Raw genomic sequence first — 17,752 nt, 5'->3', positions numbered from 1 at the left:
AAAGGCTTCAAACAGGATGTTCAGGAATGGCCAGGAGAACATTCCAGGCAGAGGGACCAGAAAGCATAAAAGCAAGCCATCTTCATACCTAGTCCTTATTTTGTCTGCTTCCTGCTTAGGTAGCATCTAGGCCCTGAGGTTAACAGAGAGATAGGACAGCATCTTCCCTCTGTGGCAGATGACTGACATTTATATTTCTTTGCCATTCTGGAGAAAGCGTCTTCTTTCTCAACCAGAAATATGAAATAATCCAATTTGCAGCTAAGTTAATGCTGAGAATTGAAGTGCACTGGGTTTTGAAATTCTGATTCTAAGAAGAATATGAAGTAAGTCTCATTCCCAATACATGTGATACATTTTAAAATATGTTTTACGGAGCGTGAGGCTATCAAATTGAGACATGTTATGACCTGTGGGTGACAGAGTTGTTGCGGGAGCTCTTAGAACCTTCTAAGATTTTACATCCGTGATTTCATGATCTTAATATCTTCAACTCCCCAAGCCCTAGAATGTTAGCTATGAAAGACCCCACAGAGTTCAACCTCTGCATCTTTCTGATGGAGAAACTGAGGCCAAGACACGGAGAATGAACTGCCTCAGACCATAATTTCTGACCCTGGGAAATAAACCTGTCAACGTCAAGTCCAGGACCCTTTCTGCTGTATGACAGTTACCTAGTCCCAAGGGACTGTTAAAAAGTTTGCTGTGGGTCTTCTCAAATTGTGTACGTCTGTACATTTTGAGGAGGATTCATTTCCTTTGCATCCAATCGGCTGTTCAATACTACAAGATTTATCAAACCTCAGGCTCTTGACCATGCCCTTAGTACTTAGGTCCCAGAGGTGATAGAACCTTAAAGTAGGAAAGGATTTTGGAGGTTTACGTTGTTCATATGTTGTTCCCTTCCACCAGAGAAATATCCTCCCTGAACGTATCCAGTAATGATGCATTCATTTCTCCCAAGGGGATTTAGCCCACCGTGTGGCCAGGACTCCACATCTCAGTGAGCAGAATTGTTTTTCTGTCTACTCCGTCCATTAAGAGAAAAGGAAGGTGGGAAAGTGTGCTAACTTACTGGGCACCATTCAGGTACCAGGCACCTGCGAGGCACTTGGATGTATCACCTCATTTGGTTCTTCAAACATCTCTCTAAAGTGCAAGTGATCATCCCAATATATGACCAGAAAAAAAAACAACAACAACAACAACAAAAAAAACCAGACTCAGAGAGTATCAATAATGTGCTCAAGTTCATCCACAATAAGTGGAAGATTCAAGCCCATGTGTAACTCTTTGGAATGTCCCGCCTCCCCTGCCTTCTGTCTCTCTTTCATAAAGCCTTTCGGCACACCGCACTACAGCATCCTTTCCAAATAAAAAATCCCCCGCTTAAATGCCTATGATGACCCTTCAATGCCCACTCAAGGTAAATAGTCCAAGCTCTTTACCTTAATATCCAAGGCCCTTGACAATCTGGCTCCTGCCGGACTTTGCAGGCTCACTTGCCTCTGCTCTGCCAGGGCATCTGAGGTTTTCCAGGAGGCTGCCTTTCTGTCTGCACCTGCCACACTTGCCGCCTGAATGCCCTTCCTTCTTTTTCTACCCAGAGCTCCAACACGGATGTCACCTCCTCGGTGAGGCCCTCCAGGATCTCTGCAGAACTCATTCTTCTCTGCCTTCCCCCGGCACATCCTACACACCCCCTTTTGCACTGTTCCAGTCCTGCGTAGTCTAAGACCCTCTGGGGGCAGGGACTGCATTTTACTTTGCTTTGCACTCTAAGTTCTTGACTAGTAAATACCATAAATATTTATGGAATAGAACAAAGCTTAATCTTTTTCTGGATGAGAACCCTGCCATTGCTTGAAGACCTCTCTGAGGCCTGCCTATGCCATTCTTTTCCTAGTTATTTCTTCCCCAGGCCAGAGAGTCTCAGCTCCTCCAGCTGTTTCTTCTAAAGTCTGATTTCCAGATTCTCGGGGCACCTGGGTGCCTCAGTCGGTTAAGCATCTGTCTTCAGCTCGGGTCATGATCCTGGGATTGAGCCCCACAGCGGCAGACTCCCTGATCAGTGGGGAGTCTGCTTCCCTTCTCCCTCCGCCCCTCTTGCCCTGCTCCTGCTCACTCTATCTCTCTCTTTCAAATAAATAAAATCTTTAAAAAAAAAGTCTGATTTCAAGATTTTTATCATCTTGGTCATTCGCTTCGGGGTGACAATTTGTCAATATCCCTCTTTTAAAATATGATGCCTAGGATGAAACTTGGGAGCATGGATAAAGTCTGGCTACAGCAGAAGAGAGTTAAGAGGACTCTGCTGCTGTCTGCTACAGAGGTAACATTTTTTTAACCATGTCCGCGTGCCAACCATGTCCGCGTGCCAGGTACCTCTGCCTACTTTGTCTTCTTTCACTCCTGCAACAAACCAGCAAGGTAGGTGCTATTTTTCCTGCCTTATAGATGAGGACACTGGACATCTGGTAAGGTACTTTGAGAGCTAATCAACTTGAAGTCACAGCCCAGGGCACAAAGTGAGCTTGCCGCCAACCAATACCTCAAGCTCATTTTGATGTCAGCAGCCAACCGATACCTAAGCTCATTTTGATGTCAACTGCTGTCAAGTTATTATTTTTTTTTCCTGTTACCAGCTAGTAACAGGCTTAAGAGTAACTAAGGACAAAAAAAAAATAAAAAAAAAAAATCTGTGCCCTTAGAAGGGTGTGGAGCCAGAGCACAAAGAAAAGGCAGGTTGGATTAATGAAAACTTCCTTACAATAATGGCCTTTATCTGGGACCTTAGACAGGGTCTGGAATTTCTCCGCCACATAGGTTCCTGGAACTATTTTTATTTGGTGTTTTACAGAAGGAAAAAGAGCAGAAGTGTCTTAATAAACAGTAAGATTTGGGTTCAGCAACGCTCTGCAAAGCCCTCAGACCATCAGAATCTGAGCAGCCCGTCCAGGCAGGGCCTTGTGAGTTACAGAGTAGGCAAAAAGGAGACTGTCCCTCTTGTCTATGGCCTGGGCCTCCGAGGACCCCACTGCACACATCATCCCATAAATATCTACCGAGCATCACTGTTTCCAGGTATGGAGTGAGGTGCTGGGCACATAAAGAAGATTCTAGAGTCAGTTCCAACCTTCTGGAGCATATCATCAGCTGGAAGACAGTAATGATGAAAGGAAGCGCGCAGGCTGCTAAGGGAGCAAGAGAAAGGACATTTAACCCTTCCTGGCCAAGGCTGGATGACCGAGGGATCCGGGGAAGCTTCATGGATGAGTGAGAGTTAACCTGTTGAGGGTAGGAGGAAGAGACAGAAAAAAGAAGAAATTCCAGGTATGAGCAGAGGCTCATAGGCATCAAGTTCCCATAAAGTGTGGAAAAAATTACAGGCAGTTTGGTACTTAATCACACTTCAAGAGGCTGGGGAGGTAGACAGGATTATCAAGTGTGTTGTGTGTTAGGTGCTGTGATACAACTCACATACAAAACAACTTACTTGAGATCATCAACTCACTGTGTGACCTTGAGTGAGTGATGGCACTTCTCTGGGCCTCATGAGTAAAAGGAGTATGAGATGAATTCCAAGGCCCCACCTAATCTCAGCTCTGGCATAACAGAGGGGAAGGCATTCTCATCTACGGTCTGTCTACCATGTTTACAGGAATGCTAGTCAGAATGATGGAACATCATGGCCCTGCTTCTCCAAGTTACAGGCTGAGTATTCCAGAGGAGGCGAATTCCATTAGACTTGAAAATGTTTACCAAGCATCTAATGTGCGCAGGATTCCAAAAAGACACAGATTAAAATTGCCACCTAGCAGGGTGGGTGATGAGAAATGCCATCGGCAAGGGTGGGATGGTGAGCTGTGGGGAGCTCAGGGTTGGGAGAAATCTGAGCCAGCTTGGAAGACTGGAGCAAGTCTTCCTGGAGGAGAAGCCGTTTGCGATGGGCACAGGCTGCGCAGAATGTCAAGGAAGAGGCTGAGCAGAGGCATTCCAGGCAAAGGAAGCAGCAAGAACCTGGCAAACCAATCCAAAACTGTACTTCTGCTCCCCCGACTTGAGGCCCCACTCCCCTCTGCACGTCCTCTGCTCACCCCACCCTGCCCCCTCTCAGGATTCTTAGCTGACAGCTGAGACTCTCCAGAATTAAGCCTCCTTCTCTCTGCCCAGCTCACTGACCCACGACACTCCTATGCGGACCTCTGCTCCAGCCACACAAAGCTCTTCGCCATTCCTTTCACGCCCCCTCAGTTTTCTGTCCCTATCTCACTCCACCTTCTCCAGACAATGCCCCATTCCCCTGATACTTCCTCTCCCCCCCCCCGCCCCCCGCAACTTTCCTACCCATCATTCAAGGTCCACCTGAAATACCACCTCCTCTATAAATCCCTCCCTGGATCTCTTCCAAACACGGCAACATTTTGACTTCCTTTCCCTCCTGGCACTTAGGACTTCTGCCTTGCATAGGAATACGCTTCCTCATGAGACTGTAAGCTCTGTGAGCAGAATGTCGTGCTACGTGAGCATCTCTCCCAAGGGTCTTGTACGGGGGCCCTCAGTAAAAGAGCAGATGGTCAGCTCCCCCAGTAAACACCAGCCAGAAGCAAAGTTGTCAGAGGGAGAGGGTGAACAAACCCGCCCTTGGACCGTCATGGAAGAAGGGGAGTTCTGTTGTCACCGGCTATCCAGAATCACTGCCCTAAACTCAGGAGAGGCACGGAGCTCACCTCTAGCTCCTGCAGCGCACCCTGTTGGCCCATCCTTATAATTGCTGCTAGGAGGTTCGCGGCTCCTGGCGAATCCAATCACAATATTTCCCACTGTTCTTCTGATGACAAACTTAGTATACAGATGAAATCTGTTCTGGGTGCCTGGGTGGCTCAGTCATTAAGCATCTGCCTTCAGCTCAGGTCATGATCCCAGGGTCCTGGGATTGAGCTCCATATCGGGCTCCCTGCTCAGTGGGAAGCCTGCTTCTCCCTCTCCCATTCCCCCTGCTTCTGTTCCCTCTCTTGCTGTATCTCTCTCTCAAATAAATAAATAAAATCTTAAAAAAAAAAAAAAGAAAGAAAGAAATCTGTTTACACTGCCCATTTAATAATCTTAGGCAGCCTCGAAGCTGAAAAGGAGTCACAAAAGGCCAACAACCAGAAGGAGGTGTGAAAGGACAAATGACCACATCAGGAAGGAGATGAAGGGTGTGAGAAGCTTCAGGGGCCCCACCCCACTGCAGCCTCACTGGTTTTAAGTTCCAGAAGCCATCTTTTCCGTTTCCTACACCAATTCTCCCCTGGGGTCCCTGTCCACCCAAAAGTGAAAATGAAACTTTGGACTATAAAAGTAAACTACAGTTTCCTTGATGATCAGTCCCCAAATAATCATTCTTTCTAGCTGTCCCTTATGGAGGGCTCTGCCAGGTTTATTCCTTAATGTAATATGTAAAACAGCAGGCCTGGGATTTACTGGTATTCCTTATTAAACTTTATTTTTTTTTTTTTGCCTATTTTTTTTCCCTCTCTGTTCCCTCTGCACTTGTGAGCTGCCGTCCCTCTGCAATCCTTTCCAAGGGTTGCTTATACCCCATGTCCACATTCCATGTGCTTCTTGGCTTTAAAACTCCTTATCCCTCCTTTTTAGAAATTCGAGCATTAAACATTGCCATCTAGGATGCCCTGCGCTCTGGGACACTAAGTGGAAGAAACAGGAAGTGCTCTCCTCAAGGTAGAGACAGACTAAGCAAAGATGCTACCATGTGATATACATCATACAGAGATATGTACCAAGTGACAGCCCAGAGGAGGGAGCAAGGAATTCTTCCTAAGAAGTGGCAGAGACTTTCCGACCTGGGGATGAAAGAGAAGCAGGAATTCAAAAGACAATATATACCCTTGTCTATTTTCTTAGCAAACCAGAGGAATACGTCCTTCAGAAGATGCCTTGTCTAAGACATTGGAGCTACAGGTGTGACCAAGGTTCCTGATTCCAAGAAACTTTCAGCCTAGAAAAGAAGTTTAAAAATGTACCCTAATAATGGCAGGGCAACACATAGCGAGCCATGGAGTTACAGAGCAAGAGACTGGGAAAGAGAACGTTTCTCCCTGGGTGTAGTAGGCAGAATTCTAAGAAGGTCCCCAAGATCCCTGGCCCCTCGTCTACGAATCCTGCATAACCCCTGAGACAGTGTAGATGATGAATTTTATTCTTGACATTAGATTTATGTAACATGGTACAGTTGCCCTCGAGGAGGGAGGTTACCTGGCTTGACTGGACCTAATTACAAGTTCTGTAAAAGTTCAGAGTTTTCTCTGACAGTTGAAGAATGGTCTTCAGAAAGATTCAAAGAGTGAGCAGGATTTGATATGAGAGATTCTCCACGGATGAGACAGAAGGCAGGGCATGAGGCAAGGACGTGAAAGTCGTTCCTGATTGATAGCCAGCAAGGCAATGGGGGTCTCAGTCCTAGAACCAAAGAGAAAAGAATTCTTTCAAGAATCTAAAGGAGCTGGGAGCAGACATTTTCCTAGTCATGCCTCCAGATAAGAAGGTAGCTGGCCAACACGTTGACTTCAGCCATCTGATACCCTGGGTGGAGAACCCAGCTGTGCCTTGCCAGACTTCAGACCCACAGAACTAATCAATGGGGGTACTAAATTTGCAGTGATTTGTGGTAATTTGTTACAAAGCAATCAGCACTTGCAACACTGTCCTCTTGTTGGCTGTTAACATACCAACTTCCCCAACTGTGTGCTCCTTGGACTCAGGCCATATCTAATTATCCTCGTAACCTTAGGCCACTCGTAAGACAGGAACTCCCTGAAATTCCATCAAATAAATGTTTAAAGGAGACTCAGGGATGCAGACAAGGACCTGGAAGCAGATCAGGATCTGAATACACTCTGCCCATCTCCGCCTGGCAAAGGCAAGGAGACTGACATGGAGCCCAGTGCTCAGACAAAAGGAGGCGGCCTGGGATCAGTCCAGTGCCCTGAGGCCAATATATTCCACAGACAAAGCAAGTAGCCTGGGCTTAGCGTTCCAGCTGCTGCCCCAAACTTGGCTTAGGTGGACTTGCTTTCAAGGAGCGCTGTTCACAGAGACAATCCTTAATCAAGAGTCCCTGTGTGACCTGAGAATTACCATGTTCTAAATAATACCCATTCCCATCTCAGTAGGGTTCTAGGGATTTATAGGTCATGGAAGATCTTAGCTATGGGTGAAAGCCGAGTGTATTTCAACCAAAGTAAAAGTAAATAAATTCTTGAATCTCATCTATTCATTTCTTGTGAAACATTGTTGTTTCTAATACAAGATTAAAAAAAAAAACAACAACCACAATGAACACGTGTACCCTCCACCTTGCTTGCAAAGAGTTAAAATCCCCTGTGTGCTCTCCCTGATGGCATTCCTACCTCCAGCCCCCTAGAGATAACCACTCCCCTGAACTTGTTGTTTCCATGTTGGTTCTTTATGTTTTCCTACATATGTATGTGTGTCCCAGAACCAAAGTGATAAAGATTTGCTTATTCTTAAACTTTATATAAGTGGCAACATGCTGCTTATCCTTTCTGGTTCAGTGCTACTTCTAAGATATTTTTATGTTATTACTTGTGGCTCTAGATCAGGGTTTGGCAAATTTTTCTATAAATGGCCAGATAGTCAATAATTTAGGCTTTGTAGGTCCTACAGCCCATTGTAACACAAAAGCAGCCATAGATAACCTGACTGGGTTCTAATACAGTTATTTTCATATAAGTTTCATCTGTCATTGAAATATTGTTCTTTTTTTGATTTTTTTTTCAACCCTTTAAAATGTAAAAACCATTCTTAGCTTCTGGTCCATACACAAATGAGAGTTGGGGTAGATGTGTCATAATTTGTCAATCTTGCTTTAGAGCACGTGTTCTTATTGCTGTAGAATATTCTGTTCATTTTACATCCTTTAAAAACATTCCTAAATATTTAAGGGCTCAAGAAATTTAGCTGACACTGTTTTAGATCAGATAATGGTCCTGCTCTTAAGAAATTTACTCTGTAAGTAGACAAGATAAAACATGTTAACCGATAATGACATAGGAAGTGATAAAGACCCGAACAGACATTTGAATGGCCTGCCATGAGAGCTAGGAGGAGTGGAGGCAGGAGAGCTCGTTTCATTTTGGCCCAGTGGTTAAGAAAATGGGCTGTAGAGCCAGGCTACCAGGGTTCCTATTCTGACTCCTCTATTTACTCGCTGTGTGACCTTGGACAAGTTACTTTACCTTCCTGTGCCTTGGTTTCCTCATCTGTAAAATGCAGACCATAGTCATGCTTACTGCATAAATGTTATGAAAATAAAATTATCACAAGAATTAATTAAGATAGTACATGCAAAGAGTGTAGAAAAGTATCTGGTTCAAAGTAAGCATTATATAAACGTTGGTTTTTATTGTTTGATCTGGAAGGAAGATCATGGAAGGCTTTGTGGAGGCAATATGAAATCAGAGTTTTAAAGGATGAGTGGGATTAGGACATATAGAAAGAGAGAAGAAGGAATTCTAGAAGACTCTGGAAAAGCCCAGAGTAGCAAAGGAGAAATGTAGAAAGGTACAAGCGAACCAAGTAAAGGGGAATAGAGAGAAACGAATTTAGAAAGGAAAGTTATGACCAGACCATGGAGAGCCTTGAGTTCAAGACTAAGGTAATGGACTTTGTCCTGTAGGTACTGAGGACTTATTAAGTTTTAGGAACTGGGGACTCTTATGATGCTTTCAGCTCCTGGCAGCTGAGGGAGAAGAGTCAGAATTAGGTTACAAATCCAACAGTCCAGGGAATGGGGCCTGAAAAGGCAGAGTGCTTTGGAAATAGACAAGATGTGGAGGATAGGGAGGCATTTTAAAAAGCACACCATAGGGCACCTGGGTGGCTCAGTGGGTTAAGACTCTGCCTTCAGCTCAGGTCATGATCCCAGGGTCTTGGGATCAAGCCCCACATTGGGCTCTCTGCTCAGCAGGGAGCCTGCCTCCCCCCTCTCTCTGCCTGCCTCTCTGCCTACTTGTGATCTCTCTCTGTCAAATAAATAAAATCTTTAAAAATAAGATAAAAAGCACACCATAGAGTTAAGACTGGGTGACTGGGAGGATGGCAGTGCCATTGTCTGAAATGGGGAACACAGCTAGAAAGAAAAGATTTAGGATGGAAAGTCGTGATTTTGGTTTGTAACACATGAAGTTTAAAGACTCAGCATGGAATTATTTTATGGATTGGAGCTAAGAACAAAAAAGGTTGGGGAGGGGGTTGGTGACCTAGATTACATGCTTCGAGTTAATCCTTTCAACAACTTGATGAGATAGGTATGTGATTAGCCTCCCTCTATTCTAGAGAGGAAGAAACTGAAACCAGAGAAGCCAAGGCTAACCCCACAGCTCATAATCAACCACCCGACTCTACTGCCTCTGCAACTGGCTTCCTTAGGACCTCCCCTAGGACAGTCCTTCAGATCCTTACTCCCATTATCTGACACTCTGGGGAGCTTGGACTATTTACCTTCTTGGCTTTAGCAAGAAGCAGGTGTGAAGGGGATGGGCCTAATGACAGCAAGGTAAATGGCAGCGAACAGCCAGAAACTTGAAGAAACCATCATGAGAACCCCAAGCCATAGCATCCCGAGGACATTTGTTAAAGCGGAATACAGTCCTTCACTCTTCAGCAGCCCGAGAGGATTTCTTCATAATAAAGCCCAATATTGCTACCAGTTCGTATTTATAATGCATCAAGAAAATAATAAATCTATTTCCGGAAGTTCCAGATAGCTTGGAAGTTCCTAATACACCTTTAACAGATTTTCACCTGGTATGGATAATTTCTTATTTTAATGTTAAAGGAACAGACTCTCAGCACTCTGGGGGGAACTTCTCTTTAAAAGCAGCTTTCCAGACAGCAGCGATTTTGAATCCGGTGTTCACCCCTCGCTGCCTGAAGAGCCCCAGAAGGACGTGGAGGCTAGCCTGGGCTGTGTGGCTTCAGAGGACGCTCTGCCAGGACTCCCAGGCCCACTCAGGCTGTCACCAGTAACTTCTTCCCTTCCTCTCATCTGCCTCCTTGACTTGCTTCTCAGAAAAGAGGCAATAAGGGGGAACAGTGTGCTGGGGTCAGAAGAAGAAACAGCACCTACAGCAAACATGGGCACGATCCTGCGTACACGGGGCCCAGTGGAGATAAAGGAATAAAACACTCGCCCTGGTGCTGACCTGTCAGGTGGCCAGGCCACACCAAATTAGAAATAAAAAGACCAACATCATCTGTGTCATAGCTCTGTTGCTTACCTGTCCTGCACCTTCTGGTTTCTACCCCTCTGCCTGGAATGCCAGTGCCTTGTGAACATATCCCTCGTCCTGGTTTGGGTCTTGTGAATCTGATTAAGTTACTCCCCCATTTAACTCTTCAGTAGCTTTTTAATGCCCAAGCAGGTGCATTCATAAATCCTTTTTTTTTTAATTAACATAGAATGTATTATTTGCCCCAGGGGTACAGGTCTGTGAATCATCAGGCTTACACATTTCACAGCACTTACAGTAGCACATACCTTTCCCAATGTCCATCACCGAGCCACCCCATCCCTAACCCCCCACCCCCAGCAACCCTCAGTTTGTTTCCTGAGATTAAGAGTCTCTTATGGTTTGTCTCCCTCCAGATCCCATCTTGTTTCATGTTTTCCTTCCCTACCCACCCCCAACCTTGCCTCTCAAATTCCTCATATCAGAGAGATCATATGATAATTGTCTTCTTCTGATTGACTTATTTCACTTAGCACAATACCCTCTAGTTCCAACCATGTTGTTGCAAATTCATAAACCCTTTGGTCTTAAGACCCCTTTCCATGCAGTTTGTTCCTTCTGTCAATATTTACCATATTAGAAATTAAAAACTGAGAGAGTTCTAAATTTTTATTCATTTAAAATTACGACAATAAACTCATTACATGTTATCATAAATACATCTTCAATGAAAAATATCTGTATTTTCTACAACAAAATGTGAAAGAGTAGCGTTTTATACATTTGTGCAAATCTCTTTAACGCCTGGTATAAGAGAAGACAGCTCGATCCTAAAATCTGTTTCTGTATTTAAGCTGTTGCAATATCATATGTCCTATATTCTATGGAAAAACGTCTCTCTACACTTGTGAGAGAATGGGTTAAAAAAAAAAGCAAACCACGTTTAGCATTATTCTGAAAATAATTCGGAGCTCACTGACCCCTGAAAGGATCGGAGGGACATCCAACAGTCCCAGGACCACTTGATGAAAACCGCTGGCCTACAAGGTGAATTCTAAGGTAGACATACAAGGACATTCAATGTCATTCTAGACCCTACAATACCTCCTCCCAGGTTCTGGCTTCCTTTCCCTGTCTAGCTTCAGCGGCATCATCACCATATCCATATGTCTCCCATACTCCCTCCACACCACTAACGCCAGCCAGCCATAGCGTATCACGTCTTTACGCTTTTGCATCCATCCTTCTCTCTGCCTGAAAGTAGCTTTCCCCTTGCAGGCTCTTTCAAGAGCCAGCTTGAAGGCGTTGGACTCTCGGGTGCCTCCTTTGATCCAGGCTAACAGAGCTGACCGCTCCCTGCAGGCAGAGCCGGGGCTTTGAAGTCAAACAGGCTGGAGATCAATCTTCTCCACTCAGTCATTTCCTGGCTGGGCGACCTTGGACAAGTGGTTTCACCCCTCTGCTGGGGATTATCCGCGGTGGATGGGGCGGTTAATCCAGGGGAGTGCTAGCGAGCACTGAAAGAATGGTCTTGTGTATAGTGCCTGGCACAGAGGGCTCAATGCGTACTTGTTGAATGGGTGAGCCATGAAGGGACCACGGGAGCTTGTACTTAACTGAGCATTTACTTACCTACTCCCTGCACTGTCCCGTCAGCTTTGCAAGCATTAACTTAACCTCACAGTAGTCCCTTGGGTAAAGCACTATCACGTGAGAGAGGAGGGCCCTGGGGGAGAGGAACGAGGTCACTTACTCAAGGTCATCCATCACACAGCTGGTCAGCAGTGGGGCGGGAACTCGAGCCCCAGAGCGCCGGCTCTGAGCCCGAGGCGGCGCCCTGCGTCAGCCGGTCTGCAGGGCCGAGAGCTGACCGCTCTTGGCATCGCTGTCTCGCCCCCCGGTCCCTGCGCCTCCTCGGAGTGGGTGACGGGCGGCGGGACTCGAACCCTAGCCCCCAGCCCTCTCCAGGCCTCAGTTTACCCGTCCGGGAGACGAGGCGCGGAGAGCGGGGCGGAGCGCGGGTCTGGACCCCGGGCGGGAGGCCGTGGGGCTGACACCGCAGGGCCGCTCGGTGGCGCCCTCCCCGCGCAGCCCCGCCCCGCCCCCCGCGCGCGGGCCCAACGGCCGAGGCGCGCGCCACCCCGCGGCGGGAGGAGGAGGAGACCGAGGAGGCCGAGGAGGCGGAGGAGGGGGGGCGGGGCCGAGGAGCCGCCGCTGCCGCTGCCGCTGCCGCCGCCGCCGCCGCCGCCGCCCCCGCTGCCGCCGCGGTCGAGCCCCCCGCCGCCAGCCCCGCCGGCCACCCCGCCCGCCGCCCTCCGGAGCCGCCCCCGCCCGCCCCCTTCGCGCGTCCGCTCGGGCTCCCTGCGCAGCGGAAACATGGCGGCGGGAAGGGAGTGAGCCGCCCCGCGCCGCCGCCAGCCCGCAGGTAAGCGCCTCGGCTGCCGCCTCCACTCCCGGGGCAAGCCCGCGCCCTGAGGGGCCTGGGCCGGCGGGGACCGCCGCAAGCGAGGCGGCGGCGGAGGGACCTGGCCGGCAGCCACCCCCGCCCCTCGGGGCCCGCCGTCCGGCCGTCTGCCGGCTGTCGGGCCGGGGGCCTGTCTGCGGTCCGAGCGCGGCCGCGGCCCTTCGCGGCCGTGTCAGCCCGGCCCCCAGCCCCGGCGGCCCGCTGTGCGTCCGCGGCCGGGCCGGTGCGGCCCAGTGACCGGCGCGCGGCCCTGACGCGATAGGGGCGCCCCGGGGGAAACCTGCGGTGCCGGCCCGAGGGCGGGGGCGCGTCTGGAGGGTCGGCGTCGCGGCGGGTCCGAGCGGCGTCCGCCCTGTCCCGGCCGGCGGGGCTGGGGGCGGCCGGGAGGGTGGGCTTGGCGCGGAGGGCGGGGAGTCGGAGCCGCTGTCAGTGTGCGGCGAGTCTGTAGCTCCGCTCGGACGCGAGAACTGAGGGATGCCTGCGGGTCGGGGGCGGTTCGGGGGGGCGGGCGTGCGGAGGGCCCGGAGCTGTCAGCCGCGGTCCTCCGGCTGGCTCCGGCGGCGAGAGCTGCGCCGGGACCACTCACGTGGGCCGCGGGAAACGGGCGGGGAGAGCCGCTTTCAAACCTCGGAGCCGCCGGGCACCGCGGAGGGCAAGCGGCCAGGCTGGAGCCCGAGGCACAGCTGAGCGCCAGCCGGAGAGGAGTAAAAGGGGCTTCCGGGAGACGGACGAACCCCAGAACATCTCCAGACTGGAAGGGAATTTAAAGTCATCGAGGGCGCCTTTCTCCCACCGCACACCGAAGTCCCTTTGAAAATCCCCAAATCCACCCTAATCATTTGAACTAATCCGTCTGAACACGTCCTCCAGTGATGGGAAACCCATTTCTCCCCAAGGAAAACACATTCTGTTCCTGGACGGCTTTGGTTTTTAGAAACCGCTGCTTCCCATTCTTCCTGGTTACGGACAGCTGTTGAGATATCTGAAGATAGTAATCATGTCCCCAGAGTCTTGTCATCTCCTCGCTAATTCCAGTTCCTTCAGTTGTTTCTTGCATGCTGAAGTTCTCTGATCCCTTCTCAGAATGAGCTTGCCCATATCCTCTTTAAAGGAGAGCTTCTTAATCTATTAAGTTTCTCCAAGAAGTTCCTTGGTCCCAAAGATTGACCTGCTTAAATGAAAAGTATTCCCCTCCTCCTTTCTGTGCTGTATTTTGAACTTTAAAAAAAAAGTCCAATACTGCGTTCAAACGAACTAAGAGAGATCCTGTTTCGTGAAGATGTTTGGGTTTCCCCTCATTAAAAAAAAAAAAAAAGTCTATAAACACGTAATCAGCTGAGCTGATGTATATCATAGTGTGGCAATGCACCATGCAAATAGAAGAGCTTATTATTTTTACTCTGAAAAAGGATTGAGACTCAGTTTGGGGCCGACTGCAATTTAATATTTAGCTGGAGAGGGAAATGCTTATTATATTGAACTCTTTGCTCTAACTGCCAGCAGAAGGCTCAAAGTTACTATGAAAAAGAACACTTTTTGTTGCTTACTTACCAGCATTATTTTTTGCTTGCTTTTTCATCACTTAGCCTTGGTATGTGAGGATTGAATTTTTAAAAAGTCTTTTTTACCAACATCCTAAACTACCCTAAGCAACCCTGCAGGTTAGTAATTTTTAAGCCCAGCAGAGATGGCGATGGCCTTATAGATAAAATGCCAAATTTTTGTATCTGGGACCCTGTTCAAATTCTAAGCAAAGTTTCACAGCTTTTATAACATAGGCAAGCACATTGCCAGCAGTCAAAATTGGTTCTTTATCTTTGTTCTTGTGTCTTTACTTTTCAAAGTGGTCAGTGGTTTTGAAGTTAGCAGCACACATGTCAAATTTTGATTTCTGGTTTGTTTGTGCAAATGCTATTTCCCTTTTACATAAGTTGGGTAAAAATTTGTATAGAACCATTCTGTGCAGACCTGTACAGGCTCAGGAAAGGCTCTGGTTCCTTCCCTTCAAAGAACTTGAAGTTAATGATTGGAAATACTGAAAACTGTGAGAAAGAACTGGTGTGATTATACCACTGCAGATTTAAACTCAGCATGTTCTAAGCTTTACTTTAAGCCTATCCATCTCCTTTTTGTCAGGCACTATGCTTACGTACTGTGTTTAGCTGGGTATACAGAGATGAATAAGATACATTTTCAGTCCTTGTGGAGCTGGTAAATTAAATGCCCAAATAAGTCATCTCAGAATAAAAGGTGAGAGGGATGCAGTTGATGCTGTGGTTGTCTCAAGGTAGGGCGTTTAGACTAGCCGAGGACTTGAGGGAAGGCTTTGGGAAGAGGTGACAACTGACCCAAATAATAAATGGTAAGAAGAAGACAGTCAAGCAGAGAATGGTAATAAGTGTGTTTCCAACAGAGAAAACAGCTCAAGGAAAGGCATCGATGTGAGAGAAGGAATGGCTTGCATAAAAAATCACAAGTGGGGGACACCTGAGTGGCTTAGTTGGTTAAGTGTCTGCCTTCAGCTCAGGTCATGATGTCAGGGTCCTGGGATCGAGTCCCACATCAGACATCTTGCTCAGCCAGGAGCTTGCTTCTCTTTCTGCCTGCTGCTCTCTCTTTCTCCCTGACAATAAAAGTCTTAAAAAAAGAAAAGAAAAGAAAAAGAAAACCACAGGCAGTTTGAAACTGCAAAGAATATAACAATAAAGACATAGGGTACCTGAGTGGCTCAGTCACCTAAGGGTCTGCTTTCAGCTCAGATCATGATCCCAGCGTCCTGGGATGGAGTCCCAGCTCAGGCTTTCTGCTCAGTGGGGAGTCTGCTCCTCCTTTTCATTCTCCCTCTTTGTTCTTCCTCTCTCTGTCTCTATCAACTAAATAAAATCTCTTTAAAAAAAGACATAAATGTGAAGTTGTAAGACTGCAAATATAGGCAGAGACCATATCATAGTAGACCTTGTACTTGAAATTAATTCAGTGGGTGATTTTTTTTACTCACTGAAAAGTTTTTATCAGACATGATGGAAACATTTTTAAAATGTGGTCATAGGGATGAGAAGAAAGGGATAAAGTTGCGAGAGTCTGGATGTGGAGCTTTATGATTGATTGGATGTGCAGATGAGATGGCCAGGAGTCCAGCATGACACTCAGATTTTTGGTTTGGGTGACTAGAGGGATGGCGGTGACATTAACAGAGACAGGGAACACTGGATGATGAATTTGGTTTTGGACTTGAAGATTTTTCAGTAGCTTGAGTTAAATCAATAAACAAATGTAGTGGAAGTAAGCTAGAAAAGAGGGAGATTGTGCTCAGAAAGTGGAATATTGGAATTAACTTGTGTGGTATGGAGCTCTTCTAGGTGATAAGTAGGCCTCTGTGTGTGGGTAGCTGAGGTGCCGCAGAGGTGAAGGTCAGTGAAGCTGAGTGTGACAGAACTTTGAGGCTGTATTGAATGGGCCATCTGTGTGGATAGAGAAGTGATTTAGGATGCTTGGGTGTGGGGAAGAGAGGATGATTGTGACCCAGGTGTGGCTAGTGGAGGGGATTAATCGGAAGGTTGGCAGATGACAGATGAGGAGGAGGGGTAGAGAGTGACATAGCCAGATGGCAGACACCTCAAAGAAGGAGTAGTTTTAAATGGAAGAGTGGAAAAGTAGTGTTTTGTTTTGTTTTTGTTTTGTTTTTTTACTTTTCCTTCTTGGGAGCAGGGTTCTGATCTCGTCCTCTTTATTCAGGACTCATAGTAATCACTTTTGGCTCTGGAGAGTCTGTTCTTTCTTGAAAAGTGGGAGGGCAGGGGTGCCTGGGTGGCTCAGTAGGTTAAAGCCTCTGCCTTCGGCTCAGGTCATGCTAACCCCCTCTCTCTGCCTGCCTCTCTGCCTACTTGTGATCTCTGTCAAATAAATAAATAAAATCTTTAAAAAAAAAAAAAGTAGGAGGGCAAGTATTGTCTATCACATCCTTTCTGCTGATATTTAACAAAGAAAAGTCAATGGAGGTTTCCCCACTGATGATTAGTAGGTGGATCTGAAACAATCAGATAAAGCAGTGAGGTTATACCCATGGTTTCTGGGAAGAGCCTACATTTTGAGCTACAAAGACCAAGATTCAAATTTAGGCTCTGTCGCTGACTAACCTTAGGACTATAAGCAATTTATCTAACTAGTGTGATTTTCGGTGTCCTTACCTGTAAAAAATAAATTCCTTTTACATAGAGTGTCACAAAGATTACATGAAATTATGTGTATAAAATCACTAGGAAAGGAATTTAAAAGAAATGTTAGTTCTCTTTCAGCTACTTCTAAGGGACTTAAGCTCTGCTGGCTGAACTTTTCTCATGCTTACTTAAATTATAAGGCAATAAGTACTCTTAAGAGAGGAAAAGCAAAGGGATGCAGAGTTCAGAGGAGGGAGCCATCGTTTTTCAATATTTGGAAGCAAGGTTAGACTTCACACTCAAAATAAGTTTTATTTGGGCCTTGGAGAACAAATTTCAGTACATTAAATAATTTTGGTGGAGATACAAAGGGAGAAAAGTATAGGGTATGTTTGTTAAAAATGTGTAATTGCCAGGGTCTGAGTATTATGTAAGTCAGCAGTGAGCGATATGGCCAGAGAAATGGGCTAGGGCCATGGTATTAAAGACCTGGAACTATGGAGTTTGGACTTGATGCTAGATAGACTAGGGAACCATCGATTGTATATCCTCTTTCCCTACCTCAGTTTCCTATGTAGAATTTATAGTTTGAGAACTTGGGGTTTTTGTTTGAAGTAAACCAAGTAAGAAATTCCACGTTTGAAAACAAGGCCAGTTTTAGCTTAAAACAAAATAAAACAACAAAAAAACCCCAACTGTTAAGATTTGTTTTATAGTTGTAGTTTAATCTCTGAGATAACCTTGTTTGGTAGATAAGAAACTTATAAGATCTTACTGGTAGAAAGTGACTAAAGATGCTCTGATTTCAAAATCTGTCTTTTTTATACTAAATGTCATTAAATATTAATTGTACAAGCCTAAGCTGGTCACTTTGC

General features: G+C 46.7%; 1 protein-coding gene across 1 annotated transcript in view; it reads left to right on the top strand.

Moving 5' to 3' along the window:
• The first annotated feature begins 12,515 nt into the window (after positions 1-12,515).
• The window catches only part of SCMH1 (Scm polycomb group protein homolog 1), a 170,963-nt gene continuing 165,726 nt past the window's right edge, over positions 12,516-17,752 (top strand). Inside the window, exon 1 of the mRNA XM_032877443.1 lies at positions 12,516-12,681. The gene's annotated coding sequence lies outside the window, so the exon portion shown is untranslated. The remainder of the gene's footprint in view (positions 12,682-17,752) is intronic.

This window comes from Lontra canadensis, unplaced genomic scaffold, assembly GCF_010015895.1.
Source record: "Lontra canadensis isolate GAN:19392208 unplaced genomic scaffold, GSC_riverotter_1.0 scaffold60, whole genome shotgun sequence".
Taxonomy (NCBI): domain Eukaryota; kingdom Metazoa; phylum Chordata; class Mammalia; order Carnivora; family Mustelidae; genus Lontra; species Lontra canadensis.
This window is presented reverse-complemented; position numbering and strand designations above follow the sequence as displayed.